General features: G+C 37.0%; 1 protein-coding gene across 1 annotated transcript in view; it reads right to left on the reverse strand.

Moving 5' to 3' along the window:
- The window catches only part of LOC145685269 (uncharacterized), a 98,110-nt gene extending 77,143 nt beyond the window's left edge, over window positions 1–20,967 (reverse strand). Inside the window, exon 1 of the mRNA XM_081757637.1 lies at window positions 20,922–20,967. The gene's annotated coding sequence lies outside the window, so the exon portion shown is untranslated. The remainder of the gene's footprint in view (window positions 1–20,921) is intronic.
- Between the last annotated feature and the right edge of the window lie 5,916 nt (window positions 20,968–26,883).

The following is a 26,883-nucleotide window of genomic DNA, read 5'->3' on the forward strand; positions in this document are numbered from 1 at the left end:
TGATGATGATGATGATGATGATGATGATGATGATGATGATGATGATGATAATAATAATAATAATAATAATAATAATAATAATAATAATAATAATAATAAAAACTTTCGCGGAATGCAGAAGATAACGCTTCTACAATACTAAATTTGACTGTCCCCTGTTGACGAAGATTAGAAACATATAGAGTAATAATAAGTGGTTTCAGCTATTCTTCCCGCTGAAACTGTGGAGACTGGTGGTGTCGCCACTCAAGCAAGTTTAGTCAGGGGCGGATCCAGGACCGACTTCTGGGGGGCGATGGGTTGTCATACTGCTACTTTTAAGGGCTCCAAACTTTGGGATGGGTTTTATTTATACATATAAAATAAGAAAGTTTCCTCTTCTGGGGGGGGCGATCGCCCCGATCTCCCCCCCCCCTGGATCCGCCACTGAGTTTAGTACTACGAACTATTAAAAGCAAGAAAGAATCAAATCATTCAGAGCGCGTGAGTCTGATAGAATTAGCCAATGATACACTTAGCTACCACCAGTAGCAAACGATACAGTTAATTACAACTCTAGCCTGTAGTGTCTGATAGTCACTTTCGTTGCATTGTGGGAACGATTTGAATTTCCATTAGGAATACAGGGAGTGGTTCATCAGGGTAATCGGTGATTAGAATTATCTAAACAAGCGACCCGCAAATCATGTATATGAATATTGTATGAAAGCAAAATTAAATATTCAGGTGCTATTCTTACCAGATGAAAAATCGGAGTGAAAACATGATTAATTTTTATCAACGTCCAACCCTGTTCATGTTATGTAGGGAAAGATTGGTAGACCACGCCTACTGACACTTAAACCTGCGCAGTTGGAAGAAGTTTACTAAGTTGTGAACATAAATTATAGATACATTTCTCGGATATTTAGTTCATCTCGGATATTAACTTCTAAAATGGTAACTAGATACAATTTTCATGATACATTGAAATTCAAGTACAGGTATCGATTTCAATTGTTTCTAAAGCAAATGATCCCTCGTTGGCATTTAGCTAGCGTACGCGCCTTCAGCAAGTATTTCTGTGGTTCGTGTCCCACGCTAAATTGTACGTCTTCTCACATAACCTCGATGTCGAAAAGGACGGAAAACACTAAATCAATTACATAACAAATGAGCAGAGGCGGCTTGTGAGGGAAATTACACATTGTGAGGACAAAAATTAAAGTTTTCTGGCATCAAACTAAAGGAGAAAATATTATCTAATGTACTAATTGTTACTACTCTACAAAAGGTTTTTTTTTTTTTTTTTTTGTTTTGTTTGAGAATAAGGTTAATTTTTACCGGTTTTACTTTCCACACGAGCCGCCTATGCAAATGAGTAATTCATTGGTCTATTCATTTCAGCATCAAGATATAGAGGTACTACTGTATAACGTAAAGACTGAATTACACATGCCCCACCGGGAGTTGAAGGTTGGTATTTCATGGTGAAGACGCATTTGTTAGCCGTGTATCCAAGAGGAAACTTCAAACTATGCATGAACTTCCGCAAGTCGAACAGGAATCGAATTTCTTGAACCCCGTAAGCAAGGAGCCCATTTTGACCAAACTTCACTCATCCTCATACTCATACTCACGCCATCACACTTACATCATTTCCACCTCATATTCACTCGACTTCACGCTCGTATCATTTCGACATCACGCTCACTCAATCTCACATTCAGATTATTGATTAAACAGTTGTAAAACGTCAGAAGAAACAAATCCAAGGCACTGAACGACAGAACGTCCAACACAGTAATAAATTATACAATTTCAGCCACAAGGAACATTTTTACAGTCACCGGTGAATGAGTTTGTGTTCGATTTGGTTCCAAGGGCTTTATATTCGGTCTCACAATGGAAGACCTGATTGTTATCAAAAGCCAGAAGAAGAAGTCATCTATGTGTCGGATTCCAGTCAGGGTTTGCCCAAGTGGGACCCACCTGAGAAAACCCAACTGTTTTTTTGAGTTCTTGAGCTTTTGGTTAGTATATTATTGGTACAAATAAGGTGATCACATTGAAAGTGATTTTTATCAGATTTTAGACTTTCCTTGGGCGAATTGGATGCTTTCACGTTCAGGTATACAACAACATTCAACATAAGACCTTTATAAAGTTCTGAGTGCACTGAATGAATTAAAAAAAAAAAAAAAAAAAAAAAAAAAAAAAAACTTACCTTAGCTTGAGATAGTTATAGAACAAATTAATGTATGGGTTATGCTTATAGCCTATTTGAAGTAAAATATGCAATTTTATATTTTAGAAAATACTTTCCGTGAATAGTGAGCTCGGCACCGAGGGATGTTATCCCTCATACGTTTGACGAGTTTACGTTTTGTTTTTTATTTAGTGGAAAATTTGTGTATTTGTCCACCAAAACGTCACCAGATTTTTTTTTTTTCAAATAATAAATTAAATTACAGGTGCACATATTAAGGCCAGCTAGATGTTATGTTATAGCTTGTTGTGAAAAAGTTTATTTTTAAGTTTATACAACCTTGGCTTTAGGTTATTTTACTTTTGAATGCTTTAATAATTTTCTCACCTTCCGCGTACCAAATATTTGCACTGAAAAATATTTTGTTTATTTTGTTTTGTGTTAATAGAAAACTTTATGCACTATTAAGTGATAATTTATTTATTATGTGATAACCCCCGTCTGGGAATTAATGAGCGGCTACTGATAACGTCCGCATTAATAAAAAATAAAAAAAAACTTTATGCACTATTAAGTGATAATTTATTTATTATGTAATAATTGAACGCAAAAGCATCGGAATTGAATACATCAACAATAAAACTATTCATTTTACACTGGAAGATATTTAATTTCATTTAAGACATTTTCAAACAATTACCATATAAAATATGAATTAGCCCTATATACATTTGTTAATTGTTTCAAATTAATTTTCAGGAAAGAACCGTCTTGCAACAAGTGCTCGGGAAATTTCCGTAATTGAACGCACAAAGTATCGGAAGTGAACTTCAACAATAAAGCCATTTATTTTACGCTGGAAGATGTTCATTTCATACATGAATTGTATCTTTGTTTTAAATTAATAGACCCCTTTTGGTATTCATATTTAGCGAACGTCAGTCAGGCTTCTGGATGACTTGATTTACATAATGTTCGTTTGTCTGCCGAGCTCCTTCATGGCTAAGCGGTTAGCGTAGGCGTCTTCGGCGTGTGAGACCCGGGTTCAATTCCCGGAGGGAGCTCATGTGGTTCCGATTGCACGTTAATCAGTAGGTCCGTCTCACATAGTCTTGCTGCTGAAAGGGACGTTATACACAAAATCAAATCAACTCGTTTGTCTGCCTCTACCACATACTACAGGATAAAACTTTCGGTCTTTCAAGTTAAAATTTTCAGATTACAGGCACGAGACACTAAATTTCCTGTATAGATTTTGACGGCATGCCAACGCAAAATTCCAAATTGGCGGCAATTTAAAAAAAAAAAATAGCGAGATCCACGCTTCAAAGCGCAATTTTCCGTCTTTTGAGTTGAAATTTTGACGATGGAAGCACGAGATATGCTAAATTTCTGTATAAATTTTCTCGGCGATCCAATGTAAAATTTCAAAATGGCGCCCATTTTGTTTTAAACAGCTGTGAGTAGAAAGTTGTTGCAAGTTGTAACAATGACAATCTTGAAATACAAATCACAACTATAAATCACATTTTAACACTTTTACCCCAAAGACATTAAAATATTTAAAAAAAAAAAACCCGAAAAAAACAATTAAACCCGAAAATACCCGAAAAACCCACATGGGCCCAGGTGGGTTGGGCTTTTCAAACCCTGATTCCAGTGCAGAATTCATAGGTAATTGGGTGTTATTGACTTTTTTATTAATTACTTATAGTACATAGGCCTATATTAAAAGGTGCAAAATGTTTAACTGCAGTATGAAGCAGTGTTTTACGCAATTATTATACAGGGTGGCCCAAAAGTAGGTATACAGTCCCGTACTGATCAACTCATTGCTTTTTATACCATTTCCTATTGTTATCCATTGGGTAGACTTAGTTTCTTTATTATTTGTTCTTAATGTCTTTACTTGTATCTGAAGCTCGGAAGAGCAGAAGCAAATAAACTTATAAGCTAGAATGTTATACTTGATCAATGCAGGGTTGTATACCTACTTTTGGGCCACCCTACGTACGACAAAACACAATATTCACCTATTTCAAGTAGATACATTAATAATAATTTTGAATGAGTAAAAAGAAAGTTCTGAAAAATATGTATTTTTTTTTTGAATTACTCATGCAACCATTTCTGAATGATTAAGAATATGCGACAATTGTGATCACTTTATATTGTATGGCATTTCAAAAATTCGTGTTTTTGACAATTGCGACCAGGTTGTAAATTATCTTCTCAATCATCTGAAACGTATTTTGAAAATTTAGAAAGAAAAATTTCGATATTCGTCAGTAAAATAATTGTTTAATAATTCGGTACGTTTCGAGCTCATCCATGGAGCTCATTTTCAACCTATCAACAGAAATTCACAATAACCAACACATGACCAAATACACTGTAAATTATCATGTCTATCATACCGCTCGTTAAACATTAATAGTGAGGCAAAAGTCCAGCACCATCCTTGTATTTTTGAAATGACTTAACCCTTTGACTACCATTTTTTTAAATTGATATTCTTTTATATGTACGACTCCTTTAATGCGGGATATTCCTGACATATGCACGCAGTTTTGGAAACTAAACACAGTCTCCTAGTCATATTTAACCCGATGAGAGAACAACAAGTTTTTTTTTTTTTTTTTTTTTTTTTTTGAACTCTAAATACAATTTCCAACGATGTTTGAATTATTCGCATGGGACACATGTGTCCCATTGGTAGTCAAAGGTATAAGGAAAGATGATGAAACTTTGGATGTGGGTAGCTGGGGTGAGGGCGCACCAGAAGGTTCCATTTGGTATCATGGCGACCATCTTGAAATCCGCCATTTTGAATTCAGGTCCAACATTTTAAATAGGAAGGGGGCCTTGTGACACATGACTTTAGGCTTCAACTTCACCAGAAATACGAACTTAAAGTTATTTTTCACCTGGATTTAATCAGTAATGAAATTTTGTGAAGTAAACATTGCATATTGCATCATGTAATGGGTTTTGATTCATATTTTCAGGTAATGTACCAAGAAAGGATTGAAATTGTTCTCATCAGTGTGGAACGCAGTGCCCGAGTCATCGCTGATGACTTCAATGCTCGGCATCCAGAGAGGGACAACGTTGCACATACCACAGTGTTGTGTATTTTGCAGAAATTGCAGGTTTCTTGATCTGTACATGACGAACAACCATGGACGCCCGAAGACTGCAACGAATGAGACAACAATAACGGCAGTTTTAGATCTTTCTTTTTTTTTTTTTTTTAACGAAATACCAGACATTTAGCTGCAGTTTCAGGTGTAAGTCAAAGATCGATACTCCGTGTGTTACACACATACAAGTAGCATGCATACGAACTCTAACTGCAGCAATACCTAACTGAGGATGACCCGGATAGGAGAAAACAATTTGCAGAATGGACTGTGACGAAGTGTAACGAGGATCCCATATTTCCTCTTAGTGTGTTGTTTAGTGATATGGCTCTATTCCATGTCAACAGTGAGGTCAATAAAGAGAATCACCGTTATTGGTCAGACACAAACTCAGCATGTACAGAGCCTCGAAGGTGATAGGTGTTGAAAAGGTGATGGTGTGGTGTGCGATATGAAACACTTGTATTATCGGGCCGTTCTTCATCTATGGGAAGTAAATGGGGACAAATATCTTGACATGCTGCAGACACAGGTATTCCCATCACTATTGCACCCAGGTGACTTCCCTGCCTTTTTTGATCAAGATGGTGTGCCTCCTCACTGTGCATTGTCAGGTAGTGATTGGATGCACAATTCCCGGGCCACTGGATTGGTCGTAGAGAGCCAGGTGAGTGGACACATCGTTTGCCCGATCTGTGAGGTCATTTCAAAGCACTTGTTTAACAAGAAAAAAATCACTGCTCTTTAAAACCTCGAAGAACGAATCAGGCACGTTTGTGACTCTTTGATGCCGAAAGTGTTGTTGCATGTCCATCAGGACTGGAAGAAACATCTTCACAAAATTTCATTACTGATTGAAGTTAGATTAAAAATTACTTCAGATTCGTATTTCTGGTGAGATTCTAGCCTAAAATCATGTGTCACATGCCCCCTTGACACATGAACCATTGACCCACGGCCCACTGGACCCACGACACGCGAATGACCTACCACACACTGTGATCCATTCTGACCCACCATCCACTATTACCCCCAATCCACCAAAACCCATTGTTATCAACTCTGACCCTTGATGCACGCCCTCCTCGAATGAAGAGTTTACACTTTAAAAAAAAAAAAAAGAAGAAGAAGAAGAAGAAGAAAAAGGCTATGAACAGGGCCGTGCTGGGATACTAACGAAGGCGATGGATGGACAAGTCTACCAAAAGGACGCCCCATACAAACGTGAATACATATTTTATATATCAGTTGTTTTGTTTAAAACAAAATGTTTAAAACAAATGACTAAAACTTGTTTTAAACATACAGTATGTTTATTTTTATTTTATTTTATTTTTGTAAAAAAAAAAATCTGCCAGAGAAAAAAATACCAAAAAGTGATCCCGTTCAGAAGGCTATTTTCTTCCCGTACAGTGTTGCCATACTTCGTACAATTATCAAATTCAGCCCTTTTTGTCATTCATCGGTCCGTTGGTACCACGCTGGCATTTTCAGCCTTTTGTGAAAAAAGTTGGTACAATTCTATCCAATTCAGCACCATTTAACAGATACTTGGCACATTTTCAAAAGTGTCAGTAAGATTTTTCTTTTCCTACATCTCAGAGGCGCGTTTGATTTCCTTACAATACATATCGAAGACGATAACTGTTTTCCCTTTTAATTTGTGGCCTCTGTTATACTTCCTACGTGCCAGAAAAGTTTCATCTACTTCCACAATTGTTCGGGGCTTCCTATTTGGATGTTTTTAAAAAGTATTTTTTTAAAAGAGCAATTTCTTGATTTGGACTCTTGGAAAAAGGGAGCGGTGTGTTCTAGAACTTTACTTTTTTTAGTTTTGTATTATAGAGCCATGTATTACACTGTGATAAAACAATCAATTCAGCCCTTTTTGTTTTAATTTGGAACTATTTTTCAGCCCATTCCAGAGCTAGGACTGTGACAACACTGTTCCCGTGTGAATGTTTTGATTTCTCGTGGCTACTGCAGCTCGATGTGGTGATCCACAATTTATTTCGTCTCTTTTTCCCTTGTTTTTCTTTATCGTCTATTGTATTGCTAAAATGCTTATCAGTTAACTTGCGAGAAAGTGTTGTAGTCGAAGGTTGGACTACTTGTAGAAATGATATTAAACAATAAATAAAATAATTAGCATTGAAACAAGTTTTTGTGTTGTATTCAGAAAACAAAGGACTCTTTACTAAATTGCGGTTCTGAAATTAAAATATCGCAGGCATTTGTTAATACTTACAGTACATGTTGGTTCTCAGTCTTCGTACAACTTGGAATCGTTTAACGTGAGTTTTACGGGAAGAAAAAAGGACACCATTTCGAGTAAACCGAAGAAACTAATTTTATACGTTTCTAACAAACTTGGGTTGCTGGATAAATTTGGCTCCAACTTAGGTTTTTTTTTTTTTTTTTTTTTTTTTTAATATTTTTAGATATGAGTCGTTCAGAGCACAAGGGTCCAAGTCCATTTTCAAAAAGGTTCAGTTTTGCTCAGCAAACGTAGTATCTTCGTAGTGAAGAGTCCGAAATAAATGAACCAAAAACCACGTGAAAAGGTGTAGTGTGGGCAAGAATTTCATAGGACAACCGCTAGACAAGAGCGTTTCTAGAACGGGAGAACAGGAGAGCTAATTTCCTTCTCCCTGCTCATAAATTTAAGATACTGTGTACGCTGCACCGTGAGAAAGATTAACAAGTCAAGCTCCAAATGTCATTGTCAACGATGCATAGTTACATTAAATAAATGCAGGGTGTGTCAAAAAGAATACACCGACGAAAACGTCATATATTCGCAACCACGAATCCGAAAAGAAAGAGAGAAAAAACTACGTGACAAGGTGCAATCTAGAGTTTCATATGATTACCGCTAGAAAGGGGCGTCCGTTTAGAGGTCATCCGCCTTCCTATCGCCTACCCTGAATTTCAAATTTTGGGACAGTAATGCAGTTTTAGAAACCTTTTGCTGAGCAAAGTCCAGCACAGTGCTTGAAGTGACATGAGATGGGGTGAAGGTATGGAACAAATATGACCATTTAGAGCAGTAATTTCGACATAACCCTAAAGAACATCTCCACTCCTGACATTTTTGCATTTTTGACCTGAAAATCTATAGGAAGAGGGAGAGAGCGAGAGGGACAGAGCGAGCGAGAGAGAGAGAGAAAGAGAACTAATATGTAAATGTTTTACTTCCCAGTATCATCAGCCTAGTATTCAATGAATATGGTTTTCCGTTGTATTCCATTGTATTCAACTAGTGTTTAATAATTCTTTCCAATCTCATTTCCATTTTGAAAAGCTTCTTCTGGTCTCGTCTCGTCTCGTGATCAACACTAGTTTTCTTATAGTTGCGAACACAGAAGAGCAGACAATGTGAAAAGAATAATTTTGAATTAAAAAATAAAAGTCCTGTCAATGCCTGGATTATACAAAGTAATTACAATCACATAAATACAGTGATCCTATACCGAGCTGCTACACTGAAAAAGAAAACGTAGTCCAGATTTGAGGAGAAAATGAGGAAAATATGCTTTCTGTTTTCACAAGACGGTGGTGTCAATCGTAATACTGGGTGAAACATCCTTATTTCCTGAAGCAACGTACATCAGTAAGTGAGAGCGGTGCTTACTGTTTTCACAAGAATAATCAGTGCTCTCACTTACTAACGTACGTCGCCACAGTAAATAAGGGTGTTGCATCCACTATTATAATTGACACCACCGTCTTGTAAAAACAGAAAGCATATTTTCCTCGTTTTCTCCTTAAATATGGACTTCGCTTTTTTCAGTGTAGTTGTTGCTAAGATGCACAAATAATAATAAATAAATAAATAAATAAAAATTTTAGGTATTGAGCACCCCACTGCCCACACCAACCATACACCGAGGCAGTTGCAAAGAAATCCCTTATCATTATATCGCGACCAATGTCAGAAGATACGCCAAATGCGCTGCACCTTTACTATATGTCGTGAGCACCTTAAGAATTTTCTTTCCCACGTCTTTGTTCATTTCCTAATAGCACAAGTATTTTTCTCTTATCATATTTCTTCTTTTAGCACACAAGTGCAATTTTGCCCGCACCTGATGTGCCTCGTAGTGCCCCGAATCTTCATTTATAATCACAGCCAGCTTTATATCCTTCGGATGGGATTTCGAAATCCTGCAGTGCCTACCACAAATGCTGCAGGCGTAATTGCCTCCCTTCAACTATGGACCCACTACATACCTCATAATTTCCATGGATTATTATTCTTATTTTTATTCTTATTTTTATTCTTATTCTTATTCTTCTTCTTCTTCTTCTTCTTCTTCTTATTATTATTATTATTATTATTATTATTATTATTATTATTATTATTATTAGTAGTAGTAGTAGTAGTAGTAGTAGTAGTAGTAGTAGTAGTAGTAGTAGTAGTAGTAGTAGTAGTAGTAGTAGTAGTAGTAGTAGTAGTAGTAGTAGTAGTATAGTTGTAAGTGTATTTTAACTAGTGAATTTTGAGCAATGAGTCAAGACACAAGAAAGAAAGAAAAACTGGATTGTTGTACTGACCAGGAACGTACGCAGGAATTTATTTTGAGGGAGTCCAGAGCTCTTCCGGGAGGTTTTCAAATTCAATATGAGAAAATTATTTTAAAATTTGTAAAATTACCCCTGGAATTAGACAAAAATTCATAGTTAAGTTGGAATTTCGGAGAGGGGGTCTGGACTCCCAGGACCACCACTATGTCCTTAGTACTCTGACTACGCATCATTCTGTTGAACGTCATTCTCTGGCCCGATAAGGCCATTCATAGAGTGAAGACTACACTTATTTTAGTAAATGTTTGTATTAAAATATAAAACACCTCCAATTTTGAAATTGTGACTATGGTGTATATTTGTGGCTTTAACAATCTTAATAGTAACTCTTTATTCAAGTTTGACCACAAATGAGCAATGTAGGCTGATAACATATCTGGTTTCCTGTACTTCCATTCCGAGCGCTGCCGGTCTCGATTCTGCTTGTGCTCACTTTTCATAAACCGAGTCCTCAAGGACACTTGGCTCTGATTGGCTGGAATCGGTTGCAAATTCGTTTAGACAGCATGTAAAATAAAGTGGCTGAGTTGATGTGATTTTGAGTTTAACGACCTGTTCAGCAGCGAGAGTATATGAATGTCAATCTACTGATTAACGTGGAATCCGAACCACATGAGCTCCCGCCGGGAATCGAACTCCGGTCTCCCACGCCGAACGCTCGTACGCTAGCCGCCTAGCTAAGAAGGAGCTCTACCGGAAAGTGGTATGCACCTAAAGAACTCCACATGCTTGGGGTGAGTGTGGGCTTCAGAAATCCTCGTATTAGCGTGTTGCAAAGTACGAGATTCAGTCACAGAAACAACAGAAATGCATATACTGTAGATATGAAAAAGAGGCTATATAATAACGCATATAGCTATGCTTAAAGAACAGAGTGGGCAATGTGAAAGGCTGTCTCTGGTTTGTGTTGCTTGTCGTGCTAAAAAACAAAGACATCCTTTAATAATTTGATTTGAGTTTCAAATTATTAAACGATGTCTTTGTTTTTAGCACGACAAGCAATCAAACACAACACATATAAAATTACAATGCGAACTACTTAAAGTTAAAATTACTTAACGCAGGATACAAATTATTTGGCATTTGAATACTGTTGAATTGTGTGAACATGCTGAAGGGGGGAGGGGGCAGTATAAGATATGAAGAAACGTGTTCCGATCCGATTACAGAATCGATTCTCTGCAAAATCGACTGCATACTCGATTCTCAAAAGTACTCGATTCTGACCCTCTCTACCGTGCACCCTTTCCCCTGCCAATAATTAGTTCACCCGAAGAACATCATGTTGAACTCCAACCACCTGGTTTTCATTGTTTGGCTCTCTCCGTAGCATGGTAGAGGGGTGCTCATGAGGTCCTTTCCATTTTTCGTACTTCTCGAAACACTACATAGATCAAACAACATCTATATCTATCTACCTATCTATCTATATTAGTTTTAACATCCCACGTTATTCATTGAGACTAAGGGAGACGGTAATGATGAAATGGATAATAATGTGAAATAACGAAAGTGGAAAAATCTCATGCACAAGGTGTTTGTCTGTATACTACAAAGCCCACTGGGCGAGAGCTGGGATAGAATCAAGGACCCCATGGCTCCAGAGGTGAGCGCTCTACCACTGAGACACCGCGGCCCTACCATTAAAATTCATCTGCGAAATTATTTATTATCTAGAAAATAGTACTTAAAAACATATTCTACTGTATATTGTCGAAAAGAGTGCATAAAAGTTGTTTTACAGCCAATATTAGCGTACAATACAGGATTTCTAGACTTAAGGAAAACGAAAACCTTCGGCAACATAGTAAGAATGGATTGTTTTATTCTCCGGAGGATCGTACAACAAAATCTCTTATGAAAGTGATTTACTTTTTATACATATATATTGCTTGTGTCCTGACATATCTGATGCTTGGGAGCCCATGATTGGACCCAGCTCACTCCACGTGGGATTTTGTGGTGGACAAATACCCTGTGCATAGGTTTTCTCGAGGTTCTCTAGTTTCTTCTCACGTTCTTCATTCCGCCATTTGTTTCATTATCATAATCACCATCTTCTTTAACCTCGGATCATAAGTGTTTTCTAAAGTAAACAAGAAAACTGTATCCAGATATGTTTACTGTTTTGCCTTGAAATTGTGCACAATAAAGTAGAGCATTATAACAATAAGTGAGTTAGAACCACCGCTCGCATTAGTGGCGTACGAAAGAGGGGTTCGAGATTTAAATCCCCTTGAGCATGATATTATTCACACTCTTCTTGAAAGGATATGAAATTGAGTGCATGAACCCCTCTTGATGAAATTGTAACAATCAAAAAGTGAAATCTGAGTTTTACTTCCCACGATTATGCCGGCAAGGCTAAAGGAGACGGTGATGATGAGAAATGAATGAAGTGGTGGAATGAACAAAGTGGGAGGAAACGGGAGAACCCCAAGGAAACCCACGCACACGGTCTTAGTCCACCACAAGGTTCACTTGGCGGGGGCTGGGATCGAACCCAGGACGTCAAGCACCAGAGGTGAACGCTCTACCTCTGAGCCACTGCGGCCCCCTTGATGAACTTGTGTGCACGGCATTGACTAGAATTATACAGGAGACAAATCATGGAGTCGAACTTATTTTGTGATATCTTTTGTGAAACTTTCACAAGTGGATCCATTATTGCACAAACTGTTTAAAACACATATATTCACTGCCGGGGTAATAAGTTTATCCCCTATTACATTCAGTGATGATTTCAAGATTTCGCCACAGAGACTTGGTATATACCGAGGGTGACAGTACTAAAATGAAACGAAGTCTTTATTTTACGTCCCACGATTATGCCGGCTAGGCCAAAGGAGACGGTGAAGATGAGAAATGAATGAAATGGTGGAATGAAGAAAGGGGGAGGAAATGGAGAACTCCGAGAAAACTCACGCACACGTGTTTGTCCACCACAAAGCTCACTTGGCGCCAACTGGAATCGAACCAAAGACACCATGCATCAGAGATGAACGTTCTACCACTAAGCCACCGCGGCCACAGGGTAATGGCAGTATTGCAAAAGTACTGTTAAACTATGTTGAGCACAATCGAAGACTTGCTCAGGGGAAAAATATCTCTCCTGGCCTAACCCTTGAAATTATCACTATTATTTTACTGAAAAACAGAAAGGGAAATCAGCAAGGGCGCCGATCCTGGGGAGGACCGGGCGAGGGATGCGCACGAGACAAGATTTGAGACTGTCTCGACTCGAAAATATGCTGTAAAAGTGATGTCTCGACTCGAAAAATATATATTTTTCTATTGGAAGAGCTGTGTCTCGACTCGAATTTTGTCAGGAAAATTCTGTCTCGACTCGACTCGAACGCATCCCTAGACCGGGCCCCCCAAAGCTCATGTGGGCCCCTTATTGTATTTATGAATATACAATATTTGGCATCATTTGAATGCAATTTGTCTTAAAATCCTTACATAACATGTTATATACCTTCTGCATCTGAATGCCCCCCCCCCCTAAATTTACAGAGAAATCGGCGCCCTTGGAAATCAGTGCCCAAAGCACTAGTACAATGGGTTGTAACAACGTGCGGACCAGTAGTCATTGGTAGATATAAAACATGACAGAAGATAATACCATTTGCTTAAAAAAAAATTCTACGAAATTTTATGAACACTGTACATGATGCGTATGGTCACGGAGTGGGATTACATATTGTACGAGAAGAGCAAATTACCGTGCTTTTAGGGCCTATGTTTAAGACCGTATGTATATACAGCAACACTCATATAATACACATACATCTTGTCTTTTTTTTTTTTTTTTTTTTTTAATAACAGACAAGTGCTAGAATTCAGGAAGAAACAGAGCTTTCTGCACGTGTTTCGAAACAGCAATCCTTTCCTGTACACTTCCCTCCTTTGTCCATACAAACCAACTTTGCAATAATTTATCAGTTGATAATAGTTGCTAGACTAGTTTGCCTGAAAAAAAGGACACACACAGAAGTGCCATATAGGAACTAGAAATGGACATTTCCACTTTATTATTATTATTATTATTATTATTATTATTATTATTATTATTATTATTATTATTATTATTATTATTATTATTATTATTATTATTATTTATTGCTCTAAAAGAAAAGTTCAGAGCTAGCTGATTACAGAGAACACTTCCTTTCACTCATGTGATGATTCTAACTAGCCGAAATTTGCGATTGAATTCCGGTCTGCTACTCGTGCGCTTAAAACAATGACCACCATTTTTGTAAAGTCACAGGTCGATACAGGGAAAATGTCAGCGCCGCTCAGTAGGGAAACGGCTTAGCGAAAGTTGTGTTGAATTGATTTTGAGTTTAACGTCCTGTTCAGCAGCGAGGCTATATGAGAGGTGGAACTGCTGATTAACGTATATGGACCTCGAATCTGAACCACACGATCTCCCGCTGGGAATCGAACCTAAGTCTCCCACGCCAAAAAAAGATACTATGCATGTTTTTCATATGTGTACAACTTTGCTAGTAATACAAAGAATAAGAAAAACAATGCCGTGCCGTAGCGAGCCGAAGTAAGGGGAGTAAAATTTGGGACGAAAAAGAAAATATAGGTTATATATAAAATTGAAGGAAAAGTAATGAAAAGCTCAAAATCAGGGAAAAGGAGAGTTTATTTTATTTTATTTTATTTTTTTACGCTTCGCGGCTGGTCTGTCGACCTCACTCATATGTAAGGGGGCGCCGTCGTATACCCACGCCCCGGGCGATGATTTTTCACGGCATGGTACTGAAGGAAAGTAACAGAGTTTAAGACTTCTTTAAAAATAAAACTATGTGTTTATTTATTTATTACCAATTATTTGAATATAGTTGAATGTTTTAGGACAAAGTTGTAGTGTACTGATTTGAAATATGATTGACATTGTTTGCAGCCTCAATTAATAAACTAATTAATGTTCTCATGTTTGAGTCACCGACCGACCTTAAGAAGCGAATTTTATTCATTCTTAAGGAAAAAATAAACAATATAAAAGCATAGTTATTTGATAGTAGAGTGCTAATTTCTTGTATGCAAGTTCATCATGGATTCGATAGTTGTGCGTTCAGGGGGAAGCTCAAGGAAATTAACACATGGAAAAACATTTTCCTAAGTAAAAATAATCTAAATTCTTTACTGAATTCAACACAAAGCAGACTAAAGATTATAATCATATTTATATGCATTCTGAGAATTCACCAGTGCTCAGTGGCGTATTTAGGGGGAGGGCTTCCGGGCTTAAGTCCCCCCCCCCCGAAATCTTACTTACTATAGTAAAGTAGGGCTATATGAAATATCTTGTAGAATTTTCACATTTTCAGGCAAAGCCCCCCCCCCCCCGAAAGTTAGCAAAGCCCTCCCCGAAACAAAATCGTAAATACGCCACTGCCAGTGCTATTTACCGAACTACTTTACACATTAGCAATATTATTTCACCATAATAATGCGCTTGCTGTCGTTTTCTTTATCCCATGCATCCTACTCGTAAATTGTTTATATTAATCCATGTGAACATTTACAGATCGACTGAAGTGTTTTGAACACACGAGTTAACATTTAAACCAATAAATAAACAGATACAAAATACAGTAATGATACGATTGGTTTATTGCTGAATAAAATAAAATTAAATTTATACTTTTACGTTCCACGAATATGTCCTGTAGGCAAAGGACGGATGATTAACGAGAGTAAATGACTATAAAAGAATCGGTGGAATGGCCATGTACTAGGAAACGTCAGAATCAGAAGAAAATCCACAAGAATCATGTCCATCACAAACTCATATGACCTGGGTTCGAACCAAGGGTCCCTGACACTAGAGGCGAGCGCTGTGTTCTTTGATAATGAATGTTTGTGATTATGTCATGATGAATAATAAACTCAATATTCTGTTCCAGTGAGAGAAAAGAGAAACCAATCTACACGGACGAAACTTAACAAAAGGTCGAACTTTTCAAACGTTTGCTTTTATGATTTTTTTTTTTTTTTTTTTTACTTGTGGACCTCGGAACACAAAACGCCATATTTTCACTATATAATCTTTTGCAAATGTGCCACGATATGATTATTATTATTATTATTATTATTATTATTATTATTATTATTATTATTATTATTATTATTATTATTATTATTATTATTATTATTATTATTATTATTAGCATTCTGCCTTTTGGCTAGTCCTGGGACTAATGAGTTTTTTTTTCTTCTTAATTTTCAGTTTGGACTTGGAAATGTTCCTTCCACGATATACCGTACCACACATTAATCACCTCAGAGCTGACGAAAGAAAGAATATAAATAAACTTATGTTTGTATACTTAGAATATTATATCGTGTGAGGTTATTGAAAAGAAAAAGTTGAAGTTTCAAAGTAACAACACATGTAATACATAACGAATTTCTGTCAATATTCCTCTTGATCAGGCTCGAAAAATCCTGGGCGCCAGGTTAGTCAAGGCGATTGGAAATACGACTCTGGTTCCTAAATAAGTTAACTTCAAAATAAAATTATGTAAGCCCATGTATGGAATTGTATTATTATGGTACTTAGGTTTGGGAACGGGTGCCTAGGTCACAAGAAAAAAATTTGTTTATGATGGTCTTTCGGCAACCTAACCATCTATCTGCCTCCATTCGCTACAGGTTTCTTCAGCTTCAAACCACCGCGATGACCACAAAAGAATTTCCCTTGTAGAAATATAGTAGAAAAGTACGATTCTTATAGCACTAAGATAAGAATAGTTCTAGCAATTGTGTGGGGTGACCAATTGCTAATAGGGTCTATGTACAGTAAATAGTAGAAAAATGTAAAGATGTAATAGGATACGAATTTTTAAAAAGGGATTCGGAGCTTTTTATGAAATCGGTCTGGAAGAACGTAAATAGATAATCAAGATATATTATGTGGAAGGAGGCTCTAATAGTGGAAACCATACAATAATGAGAGAATATATTTTAGTATCTAGGCATAGTGTAGCAAATAGAAACAAGTTAAAGAAAAGAAAAAAATAAAAAATAGTGGAAAATACGTATGTACCTATATCGAAGTAACTAATGATATATTACGAGATAATACTGTCCAGTCTCGGACTGGCCACGACCGGAGTGTCGGAAACCCGGCCGCCTCCCCCTCTCAACTTCGTTATGCAAGTATCTAAAATATAACAAAAAGAACCACGGAATTCCGGCCTACATCAGATGCAAGTCACTGAGTATTCCCAAAAACATCAAAAAGATAACCTGTATATCTTACTACGTCCAGAAGGCCCCCAATACCTTACGGGCTCCTACCCGAAGGTTACTGCGATGTAGAACAGAAATAGCCTAGCATTTAGAAAACATGGCACATCCGTCATTTCTCCTTCATTTCTGATTATCATTATAGCTTGAACTTACAATAGAACAAACAGAATGAGACCCCTTTTCTACATTAGTAATTGAATTTATGTTATCAGTAGGGCTAGGATAATTACACATTTTGCATATTGCATATGTGAATACATAGTGGGACCCCTAAACTGATCTTCCAGCCGGTGCCCTGGGGAGAGAGGGAATCCGACACTGATCCTGTCCATAGTATTGTCTGAGTGTGACAATTGATCGCTTACGCACCGAATAGAGTGAAAACTAAAAATAAGAAAGAACTAAGCTTCGGGGAAAAAATTGGCGCGAAACGAGACGAATCGGAGAACAACTCTAGAAAAGTCCACACAATGCTTAACTATATTCTGGTGGCTCGGTAGTAGAGCGCTCACACCTGATTCCTGGTTCGATTCCAGGCCGTGTTCGTGGTGGACGGCATCGTGTGTGGTTTTCTCGGGAGTTTTTCCGTTTCCTCTCACTTTCTAATCCCACCACTTATTTCATAATCATTCATTTAAAATATCATCCGTCCCCTTTCGCCCTCGAGACGTTAAACTGAAGTTTTATTTTCGCTTAACTATATTTTGCCATAGATCACCAAATATCATATGGATAATAAAATCGAGATAAGATGAACAGGATACGTTGCTTGCATGGAAGCTATGAATGGTGTGTATAGAGTTCTATTTGAAAATCAATTGAAAAGGAGACCTTTGTAAACACTAAGAATACGGGTACATACCTTATCTTTATAAGCGATAATCTTCGTGAATTGTGCACTATTTATTCAGATCTGATTAGGTCATCACAGGATATCATATAATGGAGACGTTTTGTTTCAACGGTAACGAATCTTCAAGCTTCTTAAGCCATAGAATAATTTCGTAGTGAAACTGCTTCTGCGAACTTTTTTTTGCACACAGTGGTAGAGCGTTCACCTCGGGTGCATGGGGTCCTTGGTTCGATCCCAGCTCGCGCCAAGTGAGCTCTGTGGTGGACAAACACCATTTGCGTGGGTTTTTCTGGGTTCTCCTATTTCATTCCACCTTCTTGATTCCACCATTTCCTTTATTTCGCATCATCACCGTCTCCTTTAACCTAGCCGACATAAGCATGGGAGTAAAACTTAAAGATTTCATTTTTATTCCTGCACACGAGCAATTTAAATTGTGATTCATGTGGCAATTAATCAGGCAGAATATATATATATATATATTTTTTTTTATAAGAACAATAACTGACACTAACGTTTTACTGCAACTGTTTTGTTGGTAAAATAAATTACGTGTATGTAGTTGTAACATGTCTAAATTTCTGTATTCTCTACTTCTGATTGCAATACTATCTACCTAAGTGCTGCCAAATATGTAGAAGAAAAAAAGTTTTCATAATGTTATATTTTAAAGGTTTAGGAAAACAAATCAACGTCATTTATCTTTCAAACGGTTAAAAACGAACTTTAATTTTTCATATTTCATAAACCTAGACCTGCCTCTGCACACCAAAACTTCACGTGTGAATGAATAGCTTTTTTACCACGTTTTTTTTTCCTCAGTTTTGGATCAGTATAAGGTTGCGCTGTGCAAACTGACACAAATAACTAACTTTTCTTTAAAAAAAAAAATCCCTGAACCCTTCATTTATTTTTAAATACATCTCATATTCGAAAATTCGAAAAATCACGTTTCAAAACACCCTGATTTAGAAACTATAAGACCTATTCCAAGCGGTTTAAGGAATTACACAGGAACTAGTACGCGCTCTATCTAAATATCCATGTTTTACCATCCTCCCGCGAAACGAACTGTAAAAAGGAAGTTGAAATGTAGGGATACTCCTTTAAGTACTAACAGTACGTTGGTTTTGCTGGTACCGGTGAATTCTGAAACATTGATATTTAAACAGAACGCATAATAGTTCCTGTGTAATTTCTTAAACCGCTTGGGATAGACCCTATAGCTTCTAAACCAGGCCGTTTTGAAACTTGATTTTTCGAATATTCGGCGTTTTATAACTCTGAAAGGAGACGTTTTTCGACCCATGTTTATTACAACTTTTTTCTTCCATTTCATATAAGGAATCACCTCCCAAAGTTTTTCGGCGGAGTTACCTATCACCCTGTATATATTTAAGATTAGACTTGGTGTTGTGGCAATTTCTCTGAAATCCAGATTTTTTTAAATTCCTGACTTTTCCGAAATCTGGGAATTTTCCTGAATTCTGGAACTTTTCCGAAATCAGGAATTTTTCGATTTTACTTTCCGGATTCATACATACTAGTTACAACAAGAATTTAAGAATGCCTTCAAAGTCAAACGTCCTGGAGGCTCCAAAGCTAGGAGTTAATTTTGCCGGCAGAGGGGTGCAAAGCCGCTTTCACAGCCATTACCGATGTGACTTCCCTTTTGTAGAACTTTGAAGCCGCCACTGACTATACTTAAGTTCGATATTTAGATTAACATCCCCTAGCTTTGGTCTTTTGATAAAAAAAAAAAAAAAAAAAAACGGGTAACTGATGAGATAAATGCTTATAAAAGAAGCAGAGGAATAAAAGTGCGGGAAGAAATGAGGCCCCCCCCCCAAAAAAAAAAAAACAATATACGATGTTGTCCACTTAATCTCTGATAATTCTGAGGTCCTCTCACAGTGCAGATGAGCGCTCTACTATAGAGATACCATAGAGATAAAGAACACACACCGTAACTACTTGACTGACAACAGTACTCATACGATTCTGACTGGTAAGATCAACCGCAAATAATAAAAAATAAGAAAAAAAAACTAATGCAAATTTTTTTGAATATTTGTAAAATTACATTGGCATTGGTTTTACTATTCTAGATTTTGAGCTTCTGCGTTGTAGCAGTGTTATAGGCCTAAATACTAGTAAACAGCACAGATCTTAAAGCTCTAGGTGTCAGAATGAAGATGCATCCTTTGACATAGAAGCTCTAAATTTAAACGAAACAAAATGTTGAATAATGTTCAAAACTTGATTGTCTTGCATATTTTAATTTGATGCACGTTAGTGTGTATTGTTCACTATTCTGTTCACGCGAGACAAGTCAAAACCCGTGGGACTACTTTTGCTTCACTATTAATAATTCCTTATTTTGCTACCGGTACCTGCTATCGCGTACATTCAAAATTTGTGTATATTCACTATCATTGATTATAACAGCACTTAACCCATACATTGAGTGATGACTTCAGAATATTTTCTCCGGAAGAGCGGGGGGAGACTTCCAATACATTGGGGATGAGGTAGTATTACGAACATACTGGGAATGTACATTGAGCACTATATAACATATCTTCCCGGGTGGTTCCAAAGAGGAAATTCCCCAGGACCACCCCCTGAAATCATCACTGTCTACACTATCTTCAAAACATCCGAAATAACTAAAAGGAAAAATAGAAAAAAGAAAGAAACTCGAGGGGTGACAAGCATTACCAAAACGCACAAATCACCGCTTTATTGTATAGCACAAAGAAGTGCAATCCCAATATATTATCTAAACACCAATTTTCAGTTATAAATACATCAATGTCGTTATATGTTATAGCTCTCTGGCATGCAACGTGCAATATGGAATAGATGTACTTACCCCTGTCCTTGACTTAAATCACCGCCAACCACTAAGTAATAGCACGCCTGCCACTTCCGAAGTTCGGCTTACAATGTTGGATAAAACTGAGGATTGAGGCGGGGCTTCTTTACTACGCAATGATGTTATCAGACAGGGGTGGAACTTCTTTGCTCTAAAAACTAAACTATTATGGAAAATCACCAAATTATAACAGGCTTTTATAATTTCATCTGACAAAGAAAGGGAGTCGTATTGAATCAAATATACTTATAAAAAGAGTTTCAGATTTAAATAATGTTTGAAAATTTAAGATAGTATAAAACTATTGTCATTCCTAGTACAATCTTCGGACTTACCAGAGGGCTGCCAAGTTGAAATGAAGCGCATATGGGTAATTGGGGCACGTGAAACTAAATTTTTTCATGTTATTACCACAATCATTTCTAATACTTGTAAGCATTATTCTAGTTTGTTAATATATCTTATATGATATACTCTATATAAACAGGTCGTCTGGCAAAATTTAATTACTAAGCGAAATGGATTGGAAATTGACCACAGAACATTTATGTAGCTACATGGGTAGGTAGATTCGGAAAAATACATACAGACGAAAGGAGATACTTGTTTATTTATGTGTCATTGCATTACATTCAGGGGCGCAACCACCTGGTCCGAACTGCCCCCCCCCCAAAAAAAAACTTCCTAACTCAACATATATACATTTGTACACTTTTTCAACTTATACTTGTTTAACAGGAAAATGGTTGATTTAGCATGAAAACTTAATCTTACACTTCAATTGTACTCTTCTAATATAAATAAACTAGTTTGTTTGTGTGTCTGTCTGTCTGTGTACGACCTGGGAACCAGACGAATGGAACGAGAGTTACCAAATTTTGGCCACGGGTACCTTGGTCCAGGCCCCAGACCAAGACGAAGCGCTTTTTTTTTTTTTTTTTTTAATTCGAACCAGGGGAGTCTCAGGGTGGGGCGTTTACCGGGACATGTAAAAATAGTAGAAAACGACCGATATTAGTGTCGAATTAGTAGTTTTCGCGGTTGCTCAGATCAATGGTGAAACTCCGATCGCATTAACTTCCAAATACATCACATTCGGCTGCGGGCCGGGGGTCACCGGGGGGAATACCGAGACATGTAAAAATAAACCAAAATGACTGATATTAGTGTCCAATCCATAGTTTTCGCGGTCACTGAGATCAATGATGACACTTCCATTAGGGATGACTTTCAAATTCAGCTACCATTGTATGAGGGCCGGGAGTCACCTGCGGGGATTTTATCTGACCCATGCAAAGAATGGGCATTTCAGCTAGTTCTCTTATAAAAACAATCTAGTTCTATCATTTTTTTCTTCTTAAAATATAAGTGGAAATATTTTACAATTACTTATCGTCTTTTCCAGTGCTGAATAATACCGTTAAATACTACATAGACTTAGTGACTTTGGACCCCTCCCAACAAAAATTGCTGGATGCATGCCTGATTGCATTGCTTGGAAATTTTGAATTTTATTTTCTAGTTTACTCGAAAGTTTAAAAATGTCGGTTACAATTATCTTCTCCTTAATCTTAAAACAATCTTAAAACAATTTAAATATGGTATTTTATACGTCAGTATCACAACCAATAACATTGTCAGATTGTATTATCTATGCATTTACTCTATGGCGGATTACTGCTCAAGCTTGTCTTTAATCGTATTTTCTCAAATGACTTTCGTCGTATTTAATTCCTCCGCCATCTATCTCTCACGAGGAAATCGATTCAAGTGAAACACGAAATTGTGGACGAATTTATGCGTAAACGAAGTGTTTTTGTGTGATACAATTAAACCCATTAGAGGGAGAAACGCTCGATCTCAAACGTTCCGGAGATACAGAGGAATAACGAGAAGGCTGGTGCTCCAATATTGTGCGAAGTTTTGAATATGTAGCAATAGTACAAGCAGTGGCGTATTTACGATTTTGTTTCGGGAGGAGCTTTCCTAAATTTCGGGGGGGGCTTTGCCTGAAAATGTGAAAATTCTGCAAGATATTTTATATACTTTACTATTGTAAGTAAGATTTCGGGGGGGACTTAAGCCCGGAAGCCCCCCCTAAATACGGCACTGAGTACAAGTAAAAGAGATTTTTAAAAATGAAGAACTTTACGAAACTGTAGCAATACGTCGTCTTAGACATGAAGGTTGCAGAACCGAAGAGTCTATAAAAATTCTAGGGGAGCAATGGTTTGGAGGGAGAAAGCAAAAATTACGAAGGTCAATTGTGTCTGATATAGGTATGTAAGGTGTCTATGTATAGGTTTCTTTGTACGCTGAATCGAATAAAAGCATCATCAGGTCAAATAGGATGAAAATATAAAAAAATGGTGTACGTTTGCAACAATATGTGTTTATGTTTCGTATTATTTGATTTGTTTTTCTATAACGTTTTTGCACAGAATATGATCTTGTATTTTTGTTCCTTTGGCAATAATTATACATTTTCATATCACTTTTTCTCATTTTCTACGAAATAAAGGCATGATGTATTAGCAAGTAATATCATACGATACATTTTTTTTTCTTCGTGTCAATGGCGTTTGTTATTCCTCATAGGCCCTTTGTTTTCCGACCTTAAGTAAAAGCTACGCCACTCACCTCAACATTCAACACCACTTTCATTCGCTCTGGTGCATCTTTCTTAACGTTTAAATGCAATTTTCAAACATATTCACTCGCAACATAGCCGAAAATCCACAAAATCTCAGAGCACCAACTTTCCTCTTACCCCTCAATATCTCCGGAACGGTTGAGATAGAGGGTTTTTTCCCCTCTAATGGAATTCATTGTTCACAAAAAATTTCGATTGCGTATAAGCTCGTCCACAATTTCGTATCACACTTGAATTGGTTTTCTCGTCAGTCAAATTCGCATCATTGGCAATCAATTTCACGCACTTGTTCCATCAACTTATCGCAATTTTTGTTTTCTGGTATTCCTGGCTTTGAGTCGTCTTCCGATGACTCACGACCGTATCGGAACCGCACGCATTTTCGCCGATCCCAAGAGGTTCGTCCAGTACATGGCTCAAGTAGCACTCTTATTGGTCAGTACGGATGACGTCAGAAAGATTCAAGTTCAACCTGCTACTATGCGTATTGCTTTCGTTTCTCTGTTTCGTGTGCGTGCGTGCTTAAAAACAGAGAGAGGAGATTATTAATATTATTACTTGTGAAATACATTGCATTATAATTCTTGATTTATCTTCACTTCTTACGCGGTACAAATAAATTATTCTTAAATAAGTCTTCGTCCAAATAAAAGTGTTATAAAACTCACTTCACATGAATGTTATTATTGACTACAATTTTAACATTTTTATTAAATCACAGAGACAATATTAGCTGATGGTGCTCACAATGAATACACTTTTTTTTTTTTTTTTCAGAAATCGTGCACTTTGTTATGCAACACCTTCTTTTGATTTCAAATTTACGTACAGAACTTGGGTTCCACTCAATTGATGATGTAAAATCGAAAACGTCTTGGCCTGGTTATCATACTCCTATCATGTACAAAAATGTTTCTCAGATTAACTTTACATTACACGCTCCAGTTCGTCTTTATTTCCATTCAAAAGTAGGTCTGGTTTAGAAGTAGGTCTATTTTTCGACAAATAACGTTGTAGTGTCGTTATTATTGATAAGCCTTGCTCGGTTCAATTGCCCACCAAACTCAACTACATGGCCATTATTAGCTAGCATTCTTTATAAACCATATAAGGATACCAACTGGAATATACAATATGAATTGCATTATATTTCGTTGTAGTTTAGCATCCCTTTCAACACCAAGGTTATAATAACAGATGGACGTACTGCTTCACGCGGAATCTGAACCACATGGGATTACGCCGGGAATCGAATCCCGATCTCCTGGACTAAAGACGCGTGTTAATGATATAGTCACTATATAGTTCCAGACAATGTAAAGTTAACCCTGCTTTTCTTTAGGATGAATATACCAGAGTCAACTTTACATCGCCTTAAACTTTAAACCATTGGTTCCCAAGGGCCAGCCTTCTGAAGAGGACTTGAAGAACAAGCGAGGGATCACAAGCTGACTACAGAAATAAACTATAAAATTGTCAAAAAGAAAAAAAAAGAAAGATATCACGTGTTTGATAATTTGCCTTTCTTATACTCCCATTCGAAACTTTTAAGTAATTAAACATTTAATAAATATAAACAGATGAAAACAAGGCGAGTGGTTTGAGGTTTGGAGACCTGTTCAGCAGCGAAGCTATATGAGACTTGAAGCTACAGCTTAATGAAAATCCTAACTACGTAAGTTCTCACCGGAAGAAAAACTCAAGTCTCCCACACCGGAGACGTCTAGCGTTGTTGTTTATAAGTTTGTAAGACTATACTTACATGGTTCAGTGTATAGACAAGCTAGTTCCTAAGATATTCTCTTTCGTTTCTAAATTACTACATATACGTTCCTAATGGGTAGGTGGATAGCGTACACACCTTTGGCGCAGAGGCCCGTGTTAGACTCCCAGCAGAAGCTCATGAGGATCCTCCTGAAATGAACGCTAAATTCAATTTGAAAATCAGATCTAAATTACTACATCTTTTCTGTAAATTGCCAGTGTTTGGAATGTGATTTCAAAATTTGCAGTAAATGCAACATACAATTACAGTGTTTTTTAAAGCTAGTGTTTTCATATCTGGTATCCTTGCTCTTAACTTCACTCCATGTGCTATTCAGGTATGTCTCCTACATTTCACAGTGGATTATGAAGCAAAACCTTTCTGAAAGCATTCGTAGCAGAATGAAAATCCACTGATGGAATAGGCCCATTTAAACATTACGAGTTTCGTATAGAGATAATTAAAAAAAAAAAAAAAACTCCTGCAGTTCGTATGTGCATTGGACGTGGAGACATATTTTGTAACAGATGTCATTGTCGTGTCTTTATTGATAATGGTTTCTTGATGCAATTATATCATCAACTGCGTAAAATACAGGTCAATCTGTGCTGACTGGTCGTACAAGCTAGTTTTGCATCAAATCCGCACAAGGGCAGGGCGAAACAGGAAGCACAAGTGCGAGGTTATAAAGTGTAAGTGATAATGTTTAAAGCAGTGGTTCTCAACCGTTTACCTGGCGCCTTCTTCTTAAACTCTGTATACTTCTCGCTAACCTCTCTACCACTCATTGGCCATATGTGCTTTTTTGTCTGATTTCAAATTCAGCAAATTCAGCAAGTCTTCAATAATAATAATAATAACGATAATAAATCATAAACATATTTTCATCTTTAGTTCCCTCGTAGCTATATGATTAGCATAGACGTCTTAGGCGCGAGAGACATGAGTTTGATTTTCGGCGAGAACTTATGTAGTTAGGATTTTACGTTAAGCTGTAGTTTAACGTCTCATATAGCTTTCCTGCTAAACGGGTCTCCAAACCTCAAACCACTCGCCTTGTTTTCATCTGTTTATATTTATTAAATGTTTAATTACTTAAAAGTTTCGAATGGGAGTATAAGAAAGGCAAATTATCAAACACGTGATATCTTTCTTTTTTTTTCTTTTTGACAATTTTATAGTTTATTTCTGTAGTCAGCTTGTGATCCCTCGCTTGTTCTTCAAGTCCTCTTCAGAAGGCTGGCCCTTGGGAACCAATGGTTTAAAGTTTAAGGCGATGTAAAGTTAACTCTGGTATATTCATCCTAAAGAAAAGCAGGGTTAACTTTACATTGTCTGGAACTATATAGTGACTATATCATTAACACGCATTTTTAGTCCAGGAGATCAGGATTCGATTCCCGGCGTAATCCCATGTGGTTCAGATTCCGCGTGAAGCAGTACGTCCATGTCTTATTATAACCTTGGTGTTGAAAGGGATGCTAAACTACAACGAAATATAATGCAATTCATATTGTATATTCCAGTTGGTATCCTTATAT

This window comes from Thermobia domestica, chromosome 5 (genome assembly GCF_964235325.1).
Source record: "Thermobia domestica chromosome 5, izTheDome1.hap1.1, whole genome shotgun sequence".
Classification (NCBI taxonomy): domain Eukaryota; kingdom Metazoa; phylum Arthropoda; class Insecta; order Zygentoma; family Lepismatidae; genus Thermobia; species Thermobia domestica.